The sequence below is a fragment of the Oncorhynchus mykiss genome, chromosome 2 (genome assembly GCF_057628025.1).
Source record: "Oncorhynchus mykiss isolate SJ-2025 chromosome 2, ASM5762802v1, whole genome shotgun sequence".
NCBI lineage: Eukaryota > Metazoa > Chordata > Actinopteri > Salmoniformes > Salmonidae > Oncorhynchus > Oncorhynchus mykiss.
Window position 1 is genome coordinate 78,774,377 of NC_143023.1, and position 24,606 is coordinate 78,798,982.

The following is a 24,606-nucleotide window of genomic DNA, read 5'->3' on the forward strand; positions in this document are numbered from 1 at the left end:
ACATTGCTTATCAAGGCAGTAGAGCCTGGAGCAGGCAGGCAGGGAGCCAGGCAGAGTGATGTATGAGGCCATTGTCAATAATCTCAGTTTGATCCATATGGGTCATTATGGGAAAATCTCAAAGCTCAAGATTTCTTACTCTCTCATGTGTACTACAATACATCGTTTTCCATACTACACTAAAAACAAAACAAAGTGTATTCCACATTATCATGAACATTTGCTAGTACTTGACTTAACTTCATGCAATACAGTTACAAAATGGAAGAAGATCACTGTTTTGTGGAGCAGAGATTGAGACGTAACACATATGTTCCAGTCAGTTAAATCTAATGGATTCATAAGTGATGGAAGCCCTTGAGTCGCTGATGAAAATAATACACCATAACAATAACAATACAGCATTGCGAAAACAAAAACCTCCATAATGAATGAGCCCAGCACAGAGCAGAGTAAACATTTTGAGGCCTTTGGTCACTCCCTGGGCCCTGTTCCAGAAAGCGGGTTTAGTGAAAACTCAGTTGACTCAGAGTTGAAGGAAACTCTGGGTTTTCAGTTTCACAAAGCCAGTTCAGATTAACTCTAAGTAAGTTACTATGGCAACATACTCCATGAACCTAACCTGCTCGCTGGCAGGTTTTCTTCAACTAACCCTGAGTTTCTCCTCCTCTTTAGCTGAAGCCTGCAGACTGAAGGAGGTGTCAGACATGACATGTCCTTTTCTTGACGAGCCAGTTGATATTGAAGCACAAATACTCTGCAGAAATTTCTGTCGGGAGAAGGTGATCCCGCTTGGATGTTTTATCATTCCCTGATGATTATCTGTTTGAGCGTTTCCATTTTTCTGCACAATCGATCATTCATCTGAACAATATTCTCAGCGCCTCATATTGTTCATATGACACTAAGACCTCACTCAGCCAGCTGTACAAGGAAATAAGCAAACAGGAAACCACTCACCCAGAGGCGGCGCTCCTGGTGGCCGGAGACTTTAATGCAGGGAAACTTAAATCAGTTCTACCTCATTTCCATCAACATGTTAAATGTGCAACCAGAGGGAAAACAATTCTAGATCCCCTGTACTCCACACACAGAGATGCGTACAAAGCTCTCCCTTGCCCTCCATTTGGTAAATCTGACCACAATTCTATCCTCCTGATTCCTGCTTACAAGCAAAAAATAAAGCAGGAAGCACCAGTGACTCGGTGTATAAAAACGTGGTTGGATGAAGCAGATGCTAAACTACAGGACTGTTTTCCTATCACAGACTGGAACAATTTCCAGGATTCTTCCGATGGCATTGAGGAGCACATCACATACAGTGCCTTGCGAAAGTATTCGGCCCCCTTGAACTTTGCGACCTTTTGCCACATTTCAGGCTTCAAACATAAAGATATAAAACTGTATTTTTTTGTGAAAAATCAACAACAAGTGGGACACAATCATGAAGTGGAACGACATTTATTGGATATTTCAAACTTTTTTAACAAATCAAAAACTGAAAAATTGGGCGTGCAAAATTATTCATTCCCCTTAAGTTAATACTTTGTAGCGCCACCTTTTGCTGCGATTACAGCTGTAAGTCGCTTGGGGTATGTCTCTATCAGTTTTGCACATCGAGAGACTGACATTTTTTCCCATTCCTCCTTGCAAAACAGCTCGAGCTCAGTGAGGTTGGATGGAGAGCATTTGTGAACAGCAGTTTTCAGTTCTTTCCACAGATTCTCGATTGGATTCAGGTCTGGACTTTGACTTGGCCATTCTAACACCTGGATATGTTTATTTTTGAACCATTCCATTGTAGATTTTGCTTTATGTTTTGGATCATTGTCTTGTTGGAAGACAAATCTCCGTCCCAGTCTCAGGTCTTTTGCAGACTCCATCCGGTCTTCTTCCTGAATGGTCCTGTATTTGGCTCCATCCATCTTCCAATCAATTTTAACCATCTTCCCTGTCCCTGCTGAAGAAAAGCAGGCCCAAACCATGATGCTGCCATCACCATGTTTGACAGTGGGGATGGTGTGTTCAGCTGTGTTGCTTTTACGCCAAACATAAAGTTTTGCATTGTTGCCAAAAAGTTCAATTTTGGTTTCATCTGACCAGAGCACCTTCTTCCACATGTTTGGTGTGTCTCCCAGGTGGCTTGTGGCAAACTTTAAACGACACTTTTATGGATATCTTTAAGAAATGGCTTTCTTCTTGCCACTCTTCCATAAAGGCCAGATTTGTGCAATATACGACTGATTGTTGTCCTATGGACAGAGTCTCCCACCTCAGCTGTAGATCTCTGCAGTTCATCCAGAGTGATCATGGGCCTCTTGGCTGCATCTCTGATCAGTCTTCTCCTTGTATGAGCTTAAAGTTTAGAGGGACGGCCAGGTCTTGGTAGATTTGCAGTGGTCTGATACTCCTTCCATTTCAATATTATCGCTTGCACAGTGCTCCTTGGGATGTTTAAAGCTTGGGAAATCTTTTTGTATCCAAATCCGGCTTTAAACTTCTTCACAACAGTATCTCGGACCTGCCTGGTGAGTTCCTTGTTCTTCATGATGCTCTCTGCGCTTTTAACGGACCTCTGAGACTATCACAGTGCAGGTGCATTTATACAGAGACTTGATTACACACAGGTGGATTGTATTTATCATCATTAGTCATTTAGGTCAACATTGGATCATTCAGAGATCCTCACTGAACTTCTGGAGAGAGTTTGCTGCACTGAAAGTAAAGGGGCTGAATAATTTTGCACGCCCAATTTTTCAGTTTTTGATTTGTTAAAAAAGTTTGAAATATCCAATAAATGTCGTTCCACTTCATGATTGCGTCCCACTTGTTGTTGATTCTTCACAAAAAAATACAGTTTTATATCTTTATGTTTGAAGCCTGAAATGTGGCAAAAGGTCGCAAAGTTCAAGGGGGCCGTATACATTCGCAAGGCACTGTAAGACTGGCTTTATCAATAAGTGCATCGAGGACGTCGTCCCCACAGTGACTGTATGTACATACCCCAACCAGAAGCCATGGATTGCAGGCAACATTCGCACCCAGCTAAAGGGTAGAGCTGCCGCTTACAAGAAATCCTGCTATGCCCTCTGACGAACCATTAAACAGGCAAAGCGTCAATACAGGTCTAAGATTGAATCGTACTACACCGGCTCCGATGCTCATCTTCTGTGGCAGGGCTTGCAAACTATTACATATTACAAAGGGAAGCACAGCCGCGAGCTGCCCAGTGACAGGAGCCTACCAGACGAGCTAATTCTATGCTCACTTCGAGGCAAGCAACACTGAGGCATGCATGAGAGCATCAGCTGTTCCGGACGACTATGTGATCACGCTCTCCGTAGCCAATGTGAGTAAGACCTTTAAACAGGTCAACATTCACAAGGCTGCAGGGCCAGACGGATTACCAGGATGTGTGCTCCGGGCATTTGCTCACCAACTGGCAGGTGTCTTCACTGACATTTTCAACATGTCCCTGATTGAGTCTGTAATACCAACATATTTCAAGCAGACCACCGTGCACAAGAACACGAAGGCAACCTGCCTAAATGACTACAGACCTGTAGCACTCACGTCCGTAGCCATGAAGTGCTTTGAAAGGCTGGTAATGGCTCACATCAACAGCATTATCCCAGAAACCCTAGACCCACTCCAATTTTCAAACAGATTCACAGATGATGCAATCTCTATTGCACTCCACACTGCACTTTCCCACCCGGACAAAAGGAACACCTATGTGAGAATACAATTCATTGTTTACAGCTCAGTGTTCAACACCATAGTACCCTCAAAGGTCATCACTAAGCTAAGGATCCTGGGACTAAACACCTCCCTCTGCAACTGGATCCTGGACTTCCTTGCTGGCCGCCTACAGGTGGTGAGGGTAGGTAGCAATACATCTGCCACACTGATCCTCAACACTGGGGCCCCCCAGGGGTGCATGCTCAGTCCCCTCCTGTACTCCCTGTTCACCCACGACTGCATGGCCAGGCACGACTCCAACATCATTATTAAGTTTGCAGACGACACAACAGGGCCTGATCACCGACAACAACGAGACAGCCTATAGGGAGGGTGGTGTCAGAATAACAACCTATCCCTCAACGTAACTAAGTCTAAGGAGATGATTGTGGGCTACAGGAAAAGGAGGACCGAGCATGCCCCCATTCTCATCGATGGGGCTGTAGTGGAGCAGGTTGAGAGCTTCAAGTTCCTTGGTGTCCACATCACCAACAAACTAGAATGGTCCAAACACACCAAGACAGTCATGATGAGGGCACGACAAAGCCTATTCCCCCCAAGGAAACTAAAAAGATTTGGCATGGGTCCTCAGATCCTCTTCTACAACTGCAACATCGAGAGCATCACTGCCTGGTTGCATCACTGCCTGGTAGGGCAATTTCTCGTCCTCCGACCGCAAGGCACTACAGGGGATAGTGTGTACATCACTGAGGCTAAGCTGCCTGCCATCCCTGACCTCTACACCTGGCGGTGTCAGCTGAAGACCCTAAAAATTGTCAATGACCCCAGCGACCCCAGTCATAGACTGTTCTCTCTACTACCGCATGGCAAGTGGTACCGGAGTAACAAGTCTATAACAAAAAGGCATCCCAACAGTTTTTACCCCCAAGCCATAAGACTCCTGAACAGGTAATCAAATGGCTACCTGGACTATTTGAATTGTGTGCCCCCCCAACCCCTCTTGTACGCTGCTGCTACTCTCTGTTGTTGATCATATATACATAGTCACTTTAACTATACATTCATGTACATACTACCTCAATTGGCCTGACCAACCAGTGCCGCCACACATTGGCTAACCGTGCTATCGGCATTGTGTCCCGCCACCCACCACCCACCAACCCCTCTTCTACACTACTGCTACTCTCTGTTCATCATATATGCAAAGTCACTTTAACCATATCTACATGTACATACTACCTCAATCAGCCCGACGACCCGGTGTCTGTATGTGGCCTCGCTACTTTTATAGCCTCGCTACTTTTATAGCCTCGCTACTGTATATAGCCTCGCTACTGTTATTTTTCACTGTCTTTTTACTGTTGTTTTATTTCTTTACTTACCTATTGTTCACCTAATACCTTTTTTGCACTGTTGGTTAGAGCCTGTAAGTAAGCATTTCACTGTAAAATCTACACCTGTTGTATTCGGCGCACGTGACAAATAAACTTTGATTTGATTTGACATTGTGGACATGCTCTCAGTTCGGAACAAATTCTTTGTGTTGCACTTAGTTTTTTTTGCCATCGGGAGTTTTCTATATGACATTGCTGACGCTGAGTATATTTCCAAGTCAACCGTCTGTTGGGCGGTCAGAAATGTGACTCTTGCACTGAATCGCTTACTGTACACTTTTGTGGTGTTCCCACAGACATTGATGGCACTCATACTCTTATCACAGCTCCTTCAGTAAATTAAGGAGATATTGTGAATAGGAAGTCTTTCCACAGCATTAATGTGCAGGAAGGCCTAAATCGTAGCCTCTATGATTCCAAATGAAAGATACTTCACATTACAGCTACTGCAGATAATGACTATTCTGCACCGTGAAGATCATACAGTATGTAATGCAGCCCACATCATCAGCAACGTGGAAGCAAAGTGGCCTGGGTCTGTGCTCGCAAATTTTTCTTGTGTACACTGAGCGCTAGATTTGCCCATGGTGAGTTTATAATAGGATTAGGATATAAGTATATATATGATATATATTATCAATATTTTGTTTCCTCCGATTGCAACTGACAATTTCAACTGTATCCTCATATTATCATAGGAGAGTTCGATGGTTACCTGCTCGGTGACAGAGGGTACCACCGCCAGCCCTATTTGCTGAGCCCTTACCCTGATCCTGAGCCCCGCCCGTAGCAACGTTATAACTTGGTTCACTGCAGGACACGAGCCAGGATACACATGACCATTGGGATGCTCAAGGCCCGGTTCCAGTGTCTTCATAGGCTTAGGGTCACCCCATAAAGGGAAATGGACATTATTGTAGCATGTGTGATTCTCCACAACATTGCCACAATTAGAGGAGAACAACGTTCTACTCAACCAGTGAACGATCCTGACCACCCCGCTGACACATGAGATGGCAGAGCAGTCAGAGACACTATATGTTACCATCATTTCTGATTGACCCATCACCTCCCCAGTGTCAAATAAAGACAATATGCCTTTCTTTTTATGAAGTCTTCTTTATTTCCTGCAAGTACAAATGCAGTGCAGTAGTTAGTATTGTTTTATGTTGTTCAAACAAGTAAAATCATCCACCTGTGGGCACCTCACCCACCTTTAACTGATGTTCTACCTGTGGGCACCTCACCCACCTGTAACTGATGTTCTACCTGTGGGCACCTCACCCACCTGTAACTGATGTCCTACCTGTGGGCACCTCACTCACCTTTAACTGATGTTCTACCTGTGGACACCTCACCCACCTTTAACTGATGTTCTACCTGTGGGCACCTCACCCACCTGTAACTGATGTTCTACCTGTGGGCACCTCACCCACCTGTAACTGATGTTCTACCTGTGGGCACCTCACCCACCTGTAACTGATGTTCTACCTGTGGGCACCTCACCCACCTGTAACTGATGTTCTACCTGTGGGCACCTCACCCACCTGTAACTGATGTTCTACCTGTGGGCACCTCACCCACCTTTAACTGATGTTCCAGCAGTTGTATTTCTATTTTTATCTTTTAAATCTGCAGCCTTGTGGACAATTTCTAAAATACATTTTTCATTTTGTTTCTCTAAGTACACCTCACACAGCGGTTTCAAAGGGAGCTATAGGAACACACAAAAATGACATTGAATTTCACAGTGCCAGGTCTACTTAGTGTCATTGTAAGTCATGGGCCAATGCTGAACAACATCTTACTGAGGTAAGTTGTGCTATGGAGGTGGATGGACGCTCCTCCTCATTGTAATTTCTAGCATTGCTCTGTTAGAGAAAAGGAAGTTGCAAGTTTTATGGTACAACACTATCATCAACTATTAGATCTTATTTTTAAGGTGTAAACCTCAATAGGCCTCTCTGTATCTTCCCTCTCTGTGGCAGCTAACAAGGTGTCTTCATCATCCTCCTGTAATGAAAATTAACAATTTTGGTGTTCTACTCTAACCCATTATGAAAAAATCTGTGGAGTATCAAGAGTACTTACAACTGCATGGAGGTCCGTTATGGCAAAAGGCTCCACCAGACAGATTACAACATCAGTAACTGGTAGAAGATGAAGATTAGACAGTTAAATAATAACTTTACCCAGAAAAGTGACCCACCTAATTTGAATTTTACAACAGCGTGCAGGCCGCATCACAATTTTTCAAATATATAACTCTGAGTCACCTTAAAACAGATTATGATGTCTGAAGGACAACTAAGAATCTGAAAAAGTAACAGCAGTCAATTACAACGCATCACTGAGGTAACACTGGCAAAAGGATGAATGTACATATATCATTCATTTGAATAACAAACCTCTTATTTAGGCCCTTGTGTGTGGTTGGGTCAGATGAGCTTCCTCCAGAGATGCCTTCAGCAATAAGTCTCACACTATTTTGAGGGCTCTCTCTTCAGCCTCTGTGAGTGGTGTTTTTTGGCCCTCAGCCTTTTTTCTCTTGGCTATACTGGAGGTCAAATTTTAACATGTCCAGTAAGCACAAATTTGGAGACTTGTATGTATAAAGGCATTTAGGTGTTACTTTCAAATAGACAATATTAAATACTGGCAGTGTTAGGATAGCTGAAAATGTTTGCTTAGAAAATGTCACTAACTACTTAAATGTATCCATGTTGAATGTAACCACTGAATGCTGTTTAATTAGGTAGGGTAGGCTAAAGAATATCACAATTGCTTGTTATGAAATTATACCTTACCTGTTTGATGTATATTTTTACATTTCATCTTTAGTTGCTGCCAAGTACATTTTGTGCCTGTTGGGTTGCACCTGCATAAATATTAAACACACACACATATGTGTGTGTGTTTAATAATTATGCAGGTGCATATACAGTGCCTTGCGAAAGTATTCGGCCCCCTTGAACTTTGCGACCTTTTGCCACATTTCAGGCTTCAAACATAAAGATATAAAACTGTATTTTTTTGTGAAGAATCAACAACAAGTGGGACACAATCATGAAGTGGAACGACATTTATTGGATATTTCAAACTTTTTTAACAAATCAAAAACTGAAAAATTGGGCGTGCAAAATTATTCAGCCCCCTTAAGTTAATACTTTGTAGCGCCACCTTTTGCTGCGATTACAGCTGTAAGTCGCTTGGGGTATGTCTCTATCAGTTTTGCACATCGAGAGACTGACATTTTTTCCCATTCCTCCTTGCAAAACAGCTCGGGCTCAGTGAGGTTGGATGGAGAGCATTTGTGAACAGCAGTTTTCAGTTCTTTCCACAGATTCTCGATTGGATTCAGGTCTGGACTTTGACTTGGCCATTCTAACACCTGGATATGTTTATTTTTGAACCATTCCATTGTAGATTTTGCTTTATGTTTTGGATCATTGTCTTGTTGGAAGACAAATCTCCGTCCCAGTCTCAGGTCTTTTGCAGACTCCATCAGGTTTTCTTCCAGAATGGTCCTGTATTTGGCTCCATCCATCTTACCATCAATTTTAACCATTTTCCCTGTCCCTGCTGAAGAAAAGCAGGCCCAAACCATGATGCTGCCACCACCATGTTTGACAGTGGGGATGGTGTGTTCAGCTGTGTTGCTTTTACGCCAAACATAACATTTTGCATTGTTGCCAAAAAGTTCAATTTTGGTTTCATCTGACCAGAGCACCTTCTTCCACATGTTTGGTGTGTCTCCCAGGTGGCTTGTTTAAGAAATGGCTTTCTTCTTGCCACTCTTCCATAAAGGCCAGATTTGTGCAATATACGACTGATTGTTGTCCTATGGACAGAGTCTCCCACCTCAGCTGTAGATCTCTGCAGTTCATCCAGAGTGATCATGGGCCTCTTGGCTGCATCTCTGATCAGTCTTCTCCTTGTATGAGCTGAAAGTTTAGAGGGACGGCCAGGTCTTGGTAGATTTGCAGTGGTCTGATACTCCTTCCATTTCAATATTATCGCTTGCACAGTGCTCCTTGGGATGTTTAAAGCTTGAGAAATCTTTTTGTATCCAAATCCGGCTTTAAACTTCTTCACAACAGTATCTCGGACCTGCCTGGTGTGTTCCTTGTTCTTCATGATGCTCTCTGCGCTTTGAACGGACCTCTGTGACTATCACAGTGCAGGTGCATTTATACGGAGACTTGATTACACACAGGTGGATTGTATTTATCATCATTAGTCATTTAGGTCAACATTGGATCATTCAGAGATCCTCACTGAACTTCTGGAGAGAGTTTGCTGCACTGAAAGTAAAGGGGCTGAATAATTTTGCACGCCCAATTTTTCAGTTTTTGATTTGTTAAAAAAGTTTGAAATATCCAATAAATGTCGTTCCACTTCATGATTGTGTCCCACTTGTTGTTGATTCTTCACAAAAAAATACAGTTTTATATCTTTATGTTTGAAGCCTGAAATGTGGCAAAAGGTCGCAAAGTTCAAGGGGGCCGAATACTTTCGCAAGGCACTGTATATACAGTCGTGGCCAAAAGTTTTGATAAGGACACAAATATTAATTTTCACAAAGTTTGCTGCTTCAGTGTCTTTAGATATTTTTGTCAGATGTTACTATGGAAAACTGAAGTATAATTACAAGCATTTCATAAGTGTCAAAGACTTTTATTGACAATTACATGAAGTTAATGCAAAGAGTCAATATTTGCAGTGTTGACCCTTCTTTTTCAAGACCTCTGCAATCCGCCCTGGCATGCTATCAATTAACTTCTGGGCCACAACCTAACTGATGGCAGCCCATTCATGCATAATCAAATCAATGTATTTATATAGCCCTTTGTACATCAGCTGATATCACAAAGTGCTGTACAGAAACCCAGCTTAAAACTCCAAACAGCAAGCAATGCAGGTGTAGAAGCACGTTGGCTAGGAAAAACTCCCTAGAAATGCCAAAACCTAGGAAGAAACCTAGAGAGGAATCAGGCTATGAGGTGTGGCCAGTCCTCTTCTGGCTGTGCCGGGTGGAGATTATAACAGAGCATGACACAGGACTGATGGTAGCGCTTAACTTGTCTTCTCCGGACAAGCTTTTTTCCTGATACCTCAAACAATTGGAAAGGCGCTTCATCAGAGAAAATGACTTTACCCCAGTCCTCAGCAGTCCAATACCTGTACCTTTTTGCAGAATATCAGTCTGTCCCTGATGCTTTTCCTGGAGAGAAATTGCTTCTTTGCTGCCCTTCTTGACACCAGGCCATCCTTCAAAAGTCTTTGCCTCACTGTGCATGCAGATGCACTCACACCTGCCTGCTGTCATTCCTGAGCAAGCTCTGTACTGGTGGTGCCCCGTTCCTGCAGCTGAATCAACTTTAGGAGATGGTCCTGGCGCTTACTGGACTTTCTTGGGCACCCTGAAGCTCTCCTTGAAGTTCTTGATGTTCCGATAAATGGTTGATTTAGGTGCAATCTTACTGGCAGCCATATCCTTGCCTGTGAAGCCCTTTTTGTGCAAAGCAATGATGACGGTGCGTGTTTCCTTTCAGGTAACCATGGTTGACAGAGGAAGAACACTGATTCCAAGCACCACCCTCCTTTTGAAGCTTCCAGTCTGTTATTCAAACTCAATCAGCATGACAGAGTGATCTCCAGCCGTATCCTCGTCAACACTCACACCTGTGTTAACGAGAGAATCACTGACATGATGTCAGCTGGTCCTTTTGTGGCAGGGCTGAAATACAGGGGAAATGTTTTTGGGAGATTCAGTTCATTTGCATGGCACATATTTGCATATATATATATTGTGGCGTACTGCAGGTCAGCCACCTGGGGGAGACTTGTCGAGGCCTGGTAACAGACGGAGAAAACATCACGAGGTGATCTGCTGGACGTGCCAGGTCTTGACGGGATCTCCTGCCAGGACTCATTGGGGCTGATTGGGGATTGGTGAGTAATCAAGTGCTGATTGCTCACCAGCTGTACAAGTCCCATAAAACTGCCAGAAGGGCAGCACACAGGGGAGAGACTAGGGGAGGAAAGGACTCCCGTATAGTTGGGGACGGTACCAGAGGTAACAGAAGGGAGTCCAGTTTTTGATCCCCACAGGATACAGCAAGACCCGGAGCCCAGAAGACGGTATCCCAGAGAGGGTTTCTTGGGGGAGACCTATTCTTTTCTTTTGGACTTTTATTTTAATAAATCTTTGAAACTGAACTAATCCTACTCTGACCGTGTCTGATCTGTGTAAATGTTTTGACCCAACCCCCTGGTCTGCCACTATATGTTTGTGTGTTGAGTAAGTGGAACACTCAAGATAACTTAATTTTTTATTTGTATTATTTCTCATGCAGTTTGACAGCTCAGAGTTAGTCAACCTAGAGTTCAGGTTTAAACTCAGTTTGTTAAACCTGCTGTCTGAAACAGGGCCCCAGTCTGTAGATTACAGGAATGCCAGCACAAGGAAACGCTCCCCTCACCATAAACCAATTGGTATACTCCTCTATATATCCAAATATCGACAAATAAGCTAGACAAGGTGGGATCTTTTTGTGTTTGTAAAATTGATTGTGTGAGAAATGGCGATGGAAATGCCTTTGTGTTCAAATATTGACATAAAAGCTATCAAAATCGAAGTGAAGTTGGAGTCACGTAATGGTATGTTTTATGGTTATCTAACTATGACTCAGGAAAGCATTACATTTATTAGGCTATAGATTAAATAAACTAGGAAGGAATTTCACATGGTAATAAAATGCATGGTTATTCCTTTCCAATAAATATCGAGGATCTTATTCTTTATCTTTTTGGTGGTAGATTAGCTTTAATATTGCAGATTGTGGCTTCTCTCAATGTAATTGTCTGCATCATTTCTGAACCCCCAAATATATTTTTTGTAAATATATATATATATATATATATATATAGCCATGACATCATTTTCAAAATTTGTGTAGTGGTTGAAAAATGAGTTAACGACGCCAACCTAAGTCTATGTAAACTTCCGACTTAAACTGTATATATATATATACACAGTTGAAGTCGGAAGTTTACATACACTTAGGTTGGAGTCATTAACTCATTTTTCAACCACTCCACTCCACAAATTTATTGTGAACAAACTATAGTTTTTGCAAGTTGCTTAGGACATCTACAAGTAATATTTCCAACAATTGTTTACAGAAATATTATTTCACTTATAATTCACTGTATCACAATTCCATTGGGTCAGAAGCTTACTGTGATGACTGTGCCTTTAAACAGCTTGGAAAATTCCAGAAAATTATGTCATGGCTTTAGAAGCATCTGATAGGCTAATTTACATAATTTGAGTCAATTGGAGGTGTACCTGTGGATGTATTTCAAGGCCTACCTTAAAACTCAGTGCCTCTTTGTTTGACATCATGGGAAAATGAAAAGAAATCAGCCAAGACCTCAGAAAATAAATGTAGACCTCCACAAGTCTGATTCATCCTTGGGAGCAATTTCCAAACGCCTGAAGGTACCACGTTCATCTGTACAAACAATAATATGCACGTTTAAGCACCATGGGATGACGCAGATGTCATACCGCTCAGGAAGGAGATGTGTTGTCTCCTAGAGATGAACGTACTTTGGTGCGAAAGTGCAAATCAATCCCAGAACAACAGCATATGACCCTGAAGATGCTGGAGGAAACAGGTACAAAAGTATCTATATTCACAGTAAAACGAGTCCGATATCGACATAACCTGAAAGGTCACTCAGCAAGGAAGAAGCCACTGCTCCAGAACCACCATAAAAAATCCAGACTACAGTTTGCTCATAGGGACAAAGATTGTACTTTTTGAAGAAATGTCCTCTGGTCTGATGAAACAAGAATAGAACTGTTTGGCCATAATGACCATTGTTATGTATGGAGGAAAAAGGGGGAGGCTTGCAAGCCGAAGAACACCATCCCAACCGTGAAGCACGGGGGTGGCAGCATCATGTTGTGGGGGTGCTTTGCTGAAGGAGGGACTGGTGCACTTCACAAAATAGATGGCATCATGAGGGAGTAAAATTATATGGATATATTGCAGCAACATCTCAAGACATTAGTCAAGAAATTAAAGCTTGGTCGTAAATGGGTCTTCGAAATGGACAATGACCCAAAGCATACTTCCAAAGTTGTGGCAACAAAGTCAAGGTATTGGAGTGGCCATCACAAAGCCCTGACCTCAATCCTATAGAAAATTTGTGGGCAGAACTGAAAAAGCGTGTGTGAGCAAGGAGGCCTACAAACCTGACTCAGTTACACCAGCTCTGTCAGGAGGAATGGGCCAAAATTCAACCAACTTATTGTGGGAAGCTTGTGGAAGGCTACCCAAAATGTTTGACCCAAGTTAAAACTCTTTTGGGATAGGGGGCAGCGTTTTCACTTTTGGATGAATAGCATGCCCAGAGTGAACTGCCTCCTACTCTGTCCCAGATGCTAATATATGCATATTATTATCAGTATTGGATAGAAAACACTCTGAAGTTCCTAAAACTGTTTGAATGATGTCTGTGAGTATAACAGAACTCATATGGCAGGCAAAAACCTGAGAAAAATCCAACCAGGAAGTGGAACATCTGAGGTTTGTAGTTTTTCAAAGCTTGGCCTACCGAATACACGGTCTCTATGGAGTCAAGCTGCACTTCCTACGGCTTCCACTAGATGTCAACCGTCTTTAGAAACTTGAATGAGGATTATACTATAAAGGAGGGGCTCATGAGACCTGTTTGAGTCAGTGGTCTGGCATAGTGCCTTGGTCTCATGACGCATGCTCCCGACAGTTACCTCTCGTTCCAGTGCTTTTATTCAGACATAGGAGTTCTCCGGTTGGAACATTATTGTTTTATGTTAAAAACATCCTAAAGATTGATTCCCTACATCGTTTGACATATTTCTAAAGGACTGTAACGGAACTTTTCGAGTTTTTGTCTGGACGAAGTGCCTGCGCCTTATGAAGATGGATTACTGGGCTGAACATGCTAACAACAAGTGGCTATTTGGACATAAATGATGACTTTATGGAACAAATCAGTCATTGATTGTCGAACTGGGATTCCTGGGAGTGCCTTCTGATGAAGATCATCAAAGGTAAGTCAATATTTATGGTGTTATTTCTAACTTCTGTTGACGCCAAACTGGCGGATACTTCTCTGGCTGTTTTGGGCTCTGAGCGCCGTTCTCAGATTATGCTTTTTCCGTAATAAAATGAAAAAAATCTGACACAGTCTATCTTTAATTCTGTGAATGAAACTTGTCTCTTTTATCATCTCTTTTATCATTGTTTATTATGAGTATTTCTGCAAAATCACCGGATGTTTTGGAATCACAACATTACTGCACGTAACGAGCCAATGTAAACTGAGATTTTGGATATAAATATGCACATTATCGAACAAAACATACATGTATTGTGTAACATGATGTCCTATGAGTGTCATCTGATGAAGATCAAAGGTTAGTGATTCATTTGATCTATATTTCTACTTTTTGTGACTCCTCTCTTTGGCTGGAAAAATGGCTGTGTTTTTTTGACTTGGCTATGACCTAACATCATCATATGTTGTGCTTTCGCTGGAAAGCATTTTTTAAATCGGACATGATGGGTAGATTAACAAGATGATTATCTTTCATTTGCTGTATTGGACTTGTTAAACAATTTAAAGGCAATGCTACCAAGTACTAATTGCGCGTATGTAAACTTCTGACCCACTGGGAATGTGATGAAAGAAATAAAAGCTGAAATAAATTATTCTCTCTTAAAATAAAGTGGTGATCCTAATTGACCTAAAACAGGGAATTATTACTAGGATTAAATGTCAGGAATTGTGAAAAACTCAGTTTAAATGTATTTGGCTAAGGTGTATATAAACTTCCGACTTCAACTGTATATATTATTTTATATACAATATATATTTTATATTCCCCTAACCGTAACATCCCTCGCCTAATTGGAGTAAACAAATGAAATGTATTTTCCTTCATTATTATGTTCCCCGAAGCCTCCCACCCAGCCCCTAATTGGAGTAAACTAATTGACAACAATAGTTTGGCTTCTACTTCCAGCTTATACATACTATATGCATTTTACAGACATATTTTAAATGAGTTATCTTTTGTTTGTTTTTAGTCCCAGCCTTCAGACACACTCAACCCCTCCTATCTATCACTGAAGACCATCCAGTTTTGATTTTGAGCTGCCATATTTTTTTCCACTGTGCTGTTACGTTTCACAACAGTTCTGAACCTTTCTATTCTCACAGTTTCTACAGATTGTAAATTAAACACAATTTTTTAGAGTATTATTATATTATTGATCAATTGACTATTACTTTTCAAATCACCCAGCAGTACTCTTTGCAGAGTTAGCTCTTACTAAATGTTGCAATTTTCATTCATTCCCGAACCTGCAAACAAAAACAAGCTACAGTACATATGGGCAATACCAAAACAAGTGATCTAATGATTCTGTCTCTTGAAAAAGTGTTGAATCCGGGGTCGTTTTGTGGATCAAATCAAACTTTGTCACATGCGCCGAATACAACAAGTGTAGACCTTAATGTGGAATGCTTATTTACAAGCCCTTAAACCAACAGTGCAGTTCAAGAAGAGTTATGAAAATATTTACCAAATAAACTAAAGTAAAAAAAGAATAAAAAGTAACACAAAAACATAACAATAATGAGGCTATATACAGGGGGTACCAGTACCGAGTCAATGTGCAGGGGTAAAGGTTAGTTGAGGTAATTTGTACATTTAGGTAGAGGTGAAGTGACTATGCATAGATAATAAACAGAGAGTAGCAGCAGTGTACAAAACAAATGGGGGGGGGGGGAATTTGATAAATTGTTCAGTGGCCGGTGGCCATTTGATTAATTGTTCTGCAGTCTTATGGTTTGGGGGTAGAAGCTGTTAAGGAGCCTTTTGGTCCTAGACTTGGCGCTACGGTACCGCTTGCCGTGTGGTAGCAGAGAAAACAGCCTATGGGTGACTGGAGTCTCAGACAATTTTATGGGCTTTCCTTGGCCCCAGTGATGTACTGGTCCGTACGCACTACCCTCTGTAGCGCCTTACGGTCAGATGCCGAGCAATTGCCATATCAGGTGGTGATGCAAGCGGTCAAGATGCTCTCAATGGTGCAGCTGTAGAACCTTTTGAGGATCTGAGGACCCATGCCAAATCTTTTCAGTCTCCTGAGGTGGAAAAGGTGTTGTTGTGCCCTTTTCACGACTGTCTTGGAGTGTTTGGACCATGATAGTTTGTTGGTGATGTGGACACCAAGGAACATGAAACTCTCAACCTGCTCCACTACAGCACCTTCGATGGTAATGGAGGCCTGTTCAGCCTGCCTTATCCTGTAGTCCACGATCAGCTCCTTTGTCTTGCTCACATTGACGAAGAGGTTGTTGTCCTGGCACCACACTGTCAGTTCTCTGACCTCCTCCCTATAGGCTGTCTCATCATTGTCGTTGATCAGGCCTACCACTGTTGTGTCATCAGCAAACTTAATGATGGTGTTGGAGTCGTGTTTGGCCACGCAGTCGTGGGTGAACAGGGAGTACAGGAGGGGACTAAGTACACACCCCCGAGGGGCCCCACTGTTGAGGATCAGTGTGGTAGAAGTGTTGCTGCCTACCCTTACCACCTGGGGTTGGCCCGTCAGGAAGTCCAGGATCTAGTTGCAGAGGTAGGTGTTTAGTCCCACAGTCCTTAGCTTAGTGATGAGCTTCGTGGGTACTATGGTGTTGAATGCTGAGCTGTGGTCAATGAACAGCATTCTCACATAGTGAGAACAGCATTCTCACATCCTTTTGTCCAGGTGGGAAAGGGCAGTATGGAGTGCGATTGAGATTGTGTCATCTGTGAATCTGTTGGGGCGGTATGTGAATTGGAGTGGGTCTAGGGTATCCGGGAGGATGCTGTTGATGTGAGCCATGACCAGCCTTTCAAAGCACTTATTGGCTACTGACAGTAATCATTTAGGCAGGTTATCTTTGCTTCCTTGGGCACAGGGAATATGGTGGTTTGCTTGAAACATGTTGGTATTAAAGACTCGGTCAGGGAGAGGTTGAAAATGTCTGTGAAGAGACTTTCCAGTTTGTCCGTGCAGGCTTTGAGTACACGTCCTGGTAATCCGTCTGGCCCCGTGGCTCTGTGAATTTTTTTTATTTTATTAAATTTTTTTGCCCCGTTTTCTCCCCAATTTCGTGGTATCCAATTGTTTAGTAGCAACTATCTTGTCTCATCGCTACAACTCCCGTACGGGCTCGGGAGAGACAAAGGTTGAAAGTCATGCGTCCTCCGATACTCAACCCAACCAAGCCGCACTGCTTCTTAACACAGCGGGCATCCAACCCGGAAGCCAGCCACACCAATATGTCGGAGGAAACACCGTGCACCTGCAACCTTGGTTGGCGCGCACTTTGCCCAGCCCGCCACAGGAGTCGCTGGTGCACGATGAGACAAGGATATCCCTACCGGCCAAGCCCTTCCTAACCCGGATGATGCTAGGCCAATTGTGCGTTGCCCCACGGACCTCCCGGTCGCGGCCGGTTACGACAGAGCCTGGGCACGAACCCAGAGTCTCTGGTGGCACAGCTGGCGCTGCAGAACAGCGCCCTTAACCACTGCGCCACCCGGTAGGACCTGCTCTGTGAATGTTGACCTGTTTAAAGGTCTTGCTCACGTCGGCCATACTGTGTTCGATCTTGTCTAGCCATCTTGTCTCAAGACGACCACAATGGAAATAATTCCCAGACTTTATTGTGTGTTATCCTCTATGATTTTATTAATATGCTTGTATGTGCATGCAACCTGAATTGCGTAGCTGTCAATTTTTTGGTCCTTAAAGGAAACTGGTATATTTGTTCTAATGTTTGTCCTGTAATTTCTGGTGGATTAAACTGAAATTGCCAGTTTTCTATTGCTTGTTTAAACAATAGCAATATTTCATAGATTATTTGGTGGTAATCGGAATGAAGGGAAACAAGCCATTCTTGACCACGGGTTGAGCCATTCTTACTAATATGCTAGAGAACCAGTTTGGATTGAAGTATAATTTTTGTATGACTGAAACCTTTAGTGAGAAGTACAATGCTTTAATATTTAATAATTTCTGAACTCCGAATTCACATTCTTTATATAAATAGGCCTGTAAAAAATGTCCTGGCTTGCAGTTCCAAATAAAGTGGAATATTTTTTGCTCATATAATTTATGAGGTTTTTAAAAATCTGACACAGCGGTTGCATTAAGGAGAAGTGGATCTAAAATTCAATTTTCCATTTTCCAAAATTCCATTTTCATCAACATTTATGATGACTATTTCTGGAAATTGATGTGGCTCTCTGCAAAATCACTGGATGTTTTGGAACTGCTGAACGTAAAACGCCAACTGAGATTTTTTGATATAAATATGAACTTTACCGAACAAAACATACATGTATTGTGTAACATGAAGTCCTATGAGTGTCGTCTGATGAAGATCATAAAAGGTTAGTGATTCATTTGATCTATATTTCTGCTTTTTGTGGAAAAATGGCTTGGCTCTGACCTAACATCATCGTTTGGTTTGCTTTCGTCGTAAAGCCTTTTTGAAATCGGACACTGTGGCTGGATTTACAACAAGTGTATCTTTAAAATGGTGTAAAATAAATGTATGTTTGAGGAATTTTAATTATGGGATTTCTGTTGTTTTGAATTTGGCACCCTGCAGTTTCACTGGCTGTTAACGAGGTGAGACGCTACCGTCCCACATACCCTAGAGAGGTTAAAGTAATGATGGACTGTCATTTCTCTTCGCTTATTTGAGCTGTTCTTGCCATAATATGGACTTGGTCTTTTACCAAATAGGGTGTTGTGACTTGACTTTAACATTCATCTCAAGACGACAGCAGTTCTTTAATAAGTTACCATCTCCAGGATGAAACTCTAAAAGGTATTTTACTTATCACATCTTTAAACAGTCAACTTATTAATCATAACCTCGTGTCATATCATCATTCTCAACAGTCGTAACCTACTTGCATAAAAAAACAGTGCAGTCCTTAAGATTCAGTACTACACAAATTGATTATTGATTACTTGATAACAGATAAATTAATGATTTATTTACTAGCTAATTAAATGGTAACACAGAATAAACATAGACACTTATTACCTTAAAAACAGGTCCCTAGTAGAATGACACAAGGTGGCTGCTTGTTACAAAAGAGATGGAGAGGACAGAGACACTCAACATTGGTACTTTCAGAAACTACTCTCACTTACAGTAGTCGTATACGTTGCACCCTCTTTGAGTAAGAAATCATACATGTATTTACGTGAAATGCCTGGGTTCACCGAGTATCTCTTTCGGAACCGGGCCGTCTTGTCAAGGGAGTTTGGCCTTTTCACGGCACACTTGTAAAGGCTCTGCTTGTCCAAAAGGGTTCCAACAAGTCTTCTACTGTTGTTCTCCTATGTACAGTAGTTGTCTGGTATCCGGGGACTTGTCATGTAGTCCTAAACATAACTACACTGTTTATTTTCCTACCATTCGCTCCTGAAGATGCTTCTTTGAAGATAGGCTAGCCAGCCGGGTCGATGGTTGCCAGTGGGTTGATGAGAGTAGCGTAATACGATGGTTTGAGCAGAGTAGTAGGAGAGTAGTAGGATGGTCCTACTTAAATTATTATTCATTAAATTATCTTTTGAAGATACCTTACTTTGGACAGCTAATTAGCTGTACCAGTGATTGTCCGGGAGGTGAGTTTACCGTTGTCATGTTCTGACCTTTATTTCCTTTGTTTTGTATTTATTTAGTATGGTCAGGGCGTGAGTTGGGTGGGCAGTCTATGTTTGTTTTTCTATGTTTTGGGGTATTTCTATGTTTCGGCCTAGTATGGTTCTCAATCAGAGGCAGGTGTCATTAGTTTTCTCTGATTGAGAATCATACTTAGGTAGCCTGGGTTTCACTGTGTGTTTGTGGGTGATTGTTCCTGTCTCTGTGTTTTGCACCAGATAGGGCTGTTTTTGGTTTTCCACGTTTATTGTTTTGTAGTGTTCGTGTTTATCTTTTTTTTTTTATTAAACATGAATCAAAGAAACCACGCTGCATTTTGGTCCGCCTCTCCTTCACCACTAGAGAACCGTTACAGAATCACCCACCTTAACAGGACCAAGCGGCGTGGTAACGGGCAGCAGCAGGAACAGCGCGAGAAAGACTTCTGGACTTGGGAAGAAATCCTCGACGGGAGAGGACCCTGGGCAAAACCAGGGGAGTGTCGCCGCCCCAAGGTGCAGGGGGAGAAGCGGCAGCAGGAGCAGCGCGAGGAGGTATGGACATGGGAGGACGAATTGGACGGAAAAGGACCCTGGGCACAGCCTGGAGAATATCGCTGCCCCAAAGAAGAGCTGGAGGTGGCGAAGGCAGAGAGGCGCTGGTATGAGGAGGCAGCACGGCGGCGTGGATGGAAGCCCGAGAGTCAGCCCCAAAAATGTATTGGGGAGGGCACATAGGAAGTGTGGCGAAGCCAGGTAGGAGACCTGCGCCAACTTCCTGTGCTTACCGGGGGGAGAGAGAGACCGGGCAGGCACCGTGTTATGCGGTGGAGCGCATAGTGTCCCCAGTGCGGGTGCATAGCCCGGTGCGGTACATTCCAGCTCTGCGTATCGGCCGGGCTAGAGTGGGCATTGAGCCAAGTGCCATGAAGCCGGCTCTACGCATCTGGTCTCCAGTGCGTCTCCTTGGGCCGGCTTACATGGCACCAGCCTTGCGCACGGTGTCCCCGGTTCGCCTGCATAGCCCAGTGCGGGCTATTCCACCTCGCCGCACTGGCAGGGCGACCGGCACCATTCAACCGGGTAAGGTTGGGCAGGCTCGGTGCTCAAGAGCTCCAGTGCGCCTGCACGGTCCGGTCTATCCAGTACCACCTCCACGCACCAGCCCTCCGGTGGCAGCCCCCCGCACAAGGCTGTCTCTCCGGCTCATCCTTACAGGGGCTCCCGCCTGTCCAGCGCTGCCGGAGTCTTCCTCCTCTCCAGCGCTGTCGGAGTCTCCCGCCTCTCCAGCGCTGCCAGAGCCTTCCTCCTCTCAGCGCAGCCGGAGTCTCCCGCCTGTTCGGCGCTACCAGAGCTACTCAGTCCAGCGCTGCCAGAGCCTTCCTCTCCAGCGTTGCCAGAGCTTCCCGTCTGCCCAGCGCCATCTGAGCTACCCGTCTGCCCAGCGCCATCTGAGCTACCCGTCTGCCCAGCGCCGCCTGAGCCACTCATCTGCCCAGCGCCGCCTGAGCCACCCGTCTGCCCAGCGCCGCCTGAGCCACCCGTCTGCCCAGCGCCGCCTGAGCCGCCAGTCTGCCCAGCGCTGCCAGTGCTGCCAATCTGCAAGGAGCCGCCAGTCTGCAAGGGGCCGCCAGTGCCGCCAGTCAGCCAGGGGCCGCCAGTGCCGCCAGTCAGCCAGGGGCCGCCAGTGCCGCCAGTCAGCCCAGAGGCGCCAGAGCCACTCAGCCCAGAGGCGCCAGAGGCCCTCAGCCCAGAGGCGCCAGAGCCACTCAGCCCAGAGGGGCCAGAGCCCCTCAGCCCAGAGGCGCCAGAGCCCCTCAGCCCAGAGGCGCCAGAGCCCCTCTGTCCCGAGCAGCTGTCCCTCTGTCGCGAGCAGCCGCCCCTCTTTCCCGAGCAGCCGCCCCTCTGTCCCGAGCAGCCGCCCCTCTGTCCCGAGCAGCCGCCCCTCTGTCCCGAGCTGCCGCCCCTCTGTCCCGAGCTGTCGCCCCTCTGTCCCGAGCTGCCCCTCTGTCCATTGAGAAGGGTCGCCGTGGTTAGGAGGCCACGGAAGCGGACAATAAGTCAGACTAAGACTATGGTGAAGTGGGTGCCACGTCCAGCACCAGAGCCGCCACCGCGGACAGACGCCCACCCAGACCCTCCCCTATACAGTGCCTTGCGAAAGTATTCGGCCCCCTTGAACTTTGCAACCTTTTGCCACATTTCAGGCTTCAAACATTTTTTGTGAAGAATCAACAACAAGTGGGACACGATCATGAAGTGGAACGACATTTATTGGATATTTCAAACTTTTTTAACAAATCAAAAACTGAAAAATTGGGCGTGCAAAATTATTCAGCCCCTTTACTTTCAGTGCAGCAAACTCTCTCCAGAAGTTCAGTGAGGATCTCTGAAGGATCCAATGTTGACCTAAATGACTAATGATGATAAATACAATCCACCTGTGTGTAATCAAGTCTCTGTATAAATGCACCTGCACTGTGATAGTCTCAGAGGTCCGTTAAAAGCGCAGAGAGCATCATGAAGAACAAGGAACACACCAGGCAGGTCCGAGATACTGTTGTGAAGAAGTTTAAAGCCGGATTTGGATACAAAAAGATTTCCCAAGCTTTAAACATCCCAAGGAGCACTGTGCAAGCGATAATATTGAAATGGAAGGAGTATCAGACCACTGCAAATCTACCAAGACCTGGCCGTCCCTCTAAACTTTCAGCTCATACAAGGAGAAGACTGATCAGAGATGCAGCCAAGAGGCCCATGATCACTCTGGATGAACTGCAGAGATCTACAGCTGAGGTGGGAGACTCTGTCCAAAGGACAACAATCAGTCGTATATTGCACAAATCTGGCCATTATGGAAGAGTGGCAAGAAGAAAGCCATTTCTTAAAGATATCCATAAAAAGTGTTGTTTAAAGTTTGCCACAAGCCACCTGGGAGACACACCAAACATGTGGAAGAAGGTGCTCTGGTCAGATGAAACCAAAATTTAACTTTTTGGCAACAATGCAAAACGTTATGTTTGGCGTAAAAGCAATACAACTCATCACCCTGAACACACCATCCCCACTGTCAAACATGGTGGTGGCAGCATCATGGTTTGGGCCTGCTTTTCTTCAGCAGGGACAGGGAAGCTGGTTAAAATTGATGGGAAGATGGATGGAGCCAAATACAGGACCGTTCTGGAAGAAAACCTGATGGAGTCTGCAAAAGACCTGAGACTGGGACGGAGATTTGTCTTCCAACAAGACAATGATCCAAAACATAAAGCAAAATCTACAATGGAATGGTTCAAAAATAAACATATCCAGGTGTTAGAATGGCCAAGTCAAAGTCCAGACCTGAATCCAATCGAGAATCTGTAGAAAGAACTGAAAACTGCTGTTCACAAATGCTCTCCATCCAACCTTACTGAGCTCAAGCTGTTTTGCAAGGAGGAATGGGAAAAAATGTCAGTCTCTCGATGTGCAAAACTGATAGAGACATACCCCAAGCGACTTACAGCTGTAATCGCAGCAAAAGGTGAAGCTACAAAGTATTAACTTAAGGGGGCTGAATAATTTTGCACGCCCAATTTTTCAGTTTTTGATTTGTTAAAAAAGTTTGAAATATCCAATAAATGTTGTTCCACTTCATGATTGTGTCCCACTTGTTGTTGATTCTTCACAAAAAAATACAGTTTTATATCTTTATGTTTGAAGCCTGAAATGTGGCAAAAGATCGCAAAGTTCAAGGGGGCCGAATACTTTCGCAAGGCACTGTAGGTTAAGGTTTTGCGGCCGGAGTCCGCACCTTTGGGGGGGTCACGTTCTGACCTTTATTTCCTTTGTTTTGTATTTATTTAGTATGGTCAGGGCGTGAGTTGGGTGGGCAGTCTGTTTGTTTTTCTATGTTTTGGGGTATTTCTATGTTTCGTCCTAGCATGGTTCTCAATCAGAGGCAGGTGTCATTTGTTGTCTCTGATTGAGAATCATACTTAGGTAGCCTGGGTTTCACTGTGTGTTTGTGGGTGATTGTTCCTGTCTCTGTGTTTTGCACCAGATAGGGCTGTTTTTGGTTTTCCACGTTTATTGTTTTGTAGTGTTCGTGTTTATCTTTTTTTTGTTATTAAACATGAATCAAAGAAACCACGCTGCATTTTGGTCCGCCTCTCCTTCACCACTAGAGAACCGTTACAACCGTCTCTACCTCGTGTTGAGATTCAAAGTTCAGACCACTTTAAAATTGCAGCTGCATCTTCATGCTTTTCTGGTGCTATGATTATTTCTTACCCATCATTTATACAGTTTGCAGGGAAGGGGTGGTTCTGGGAGGCTGACACACTTTCTGACCTCACTGGGGTGGTGGCTTACTTACTGTGCACAGTTATAAAAAAACAAATATCTCTTATTGTTTCTCAAATCACATCCCTCTCTTAACAAAATCACTTTCATAATGTTTCATATTACATGCACATGGTATAGGATGGACACTTCATACATGTAGTTGGTATACTTTCCAAGTTACACTATTTCCTTTATAACATTTTTAATGACATCACAAAATAACAAACAAAATTACATTAGTGTTCTATATATCGCCTTTAACCATTCCCCACATTCTATTTTAGAAATATTGTTCCAGTTTTTGCTTTTGAACGTGTTAGAGTTTCGGCAGGAAGTCTCTTGAAACAATGGAACATTCCTCTGGTGAATTTGAAGAGTGAGACCTGAATCTTCTCTCCTTGATATACAAC

General features: G+C 43.7%; 1 long non-coding RNA gene across 1 annotated transcript in view; it reads right to left on the bottom strand.

The window, feature by feature from the left end:
- The window catches only part of LOC149985241 (uncharacterized), a 1,026,866-nt gene that overhangs the window by 232,237 nt on the left and 770,023 nt on the right, over positions 1–24,606 (bottom strand). The gene's annotated exons all lie outside the window — the stretch shown is intronic.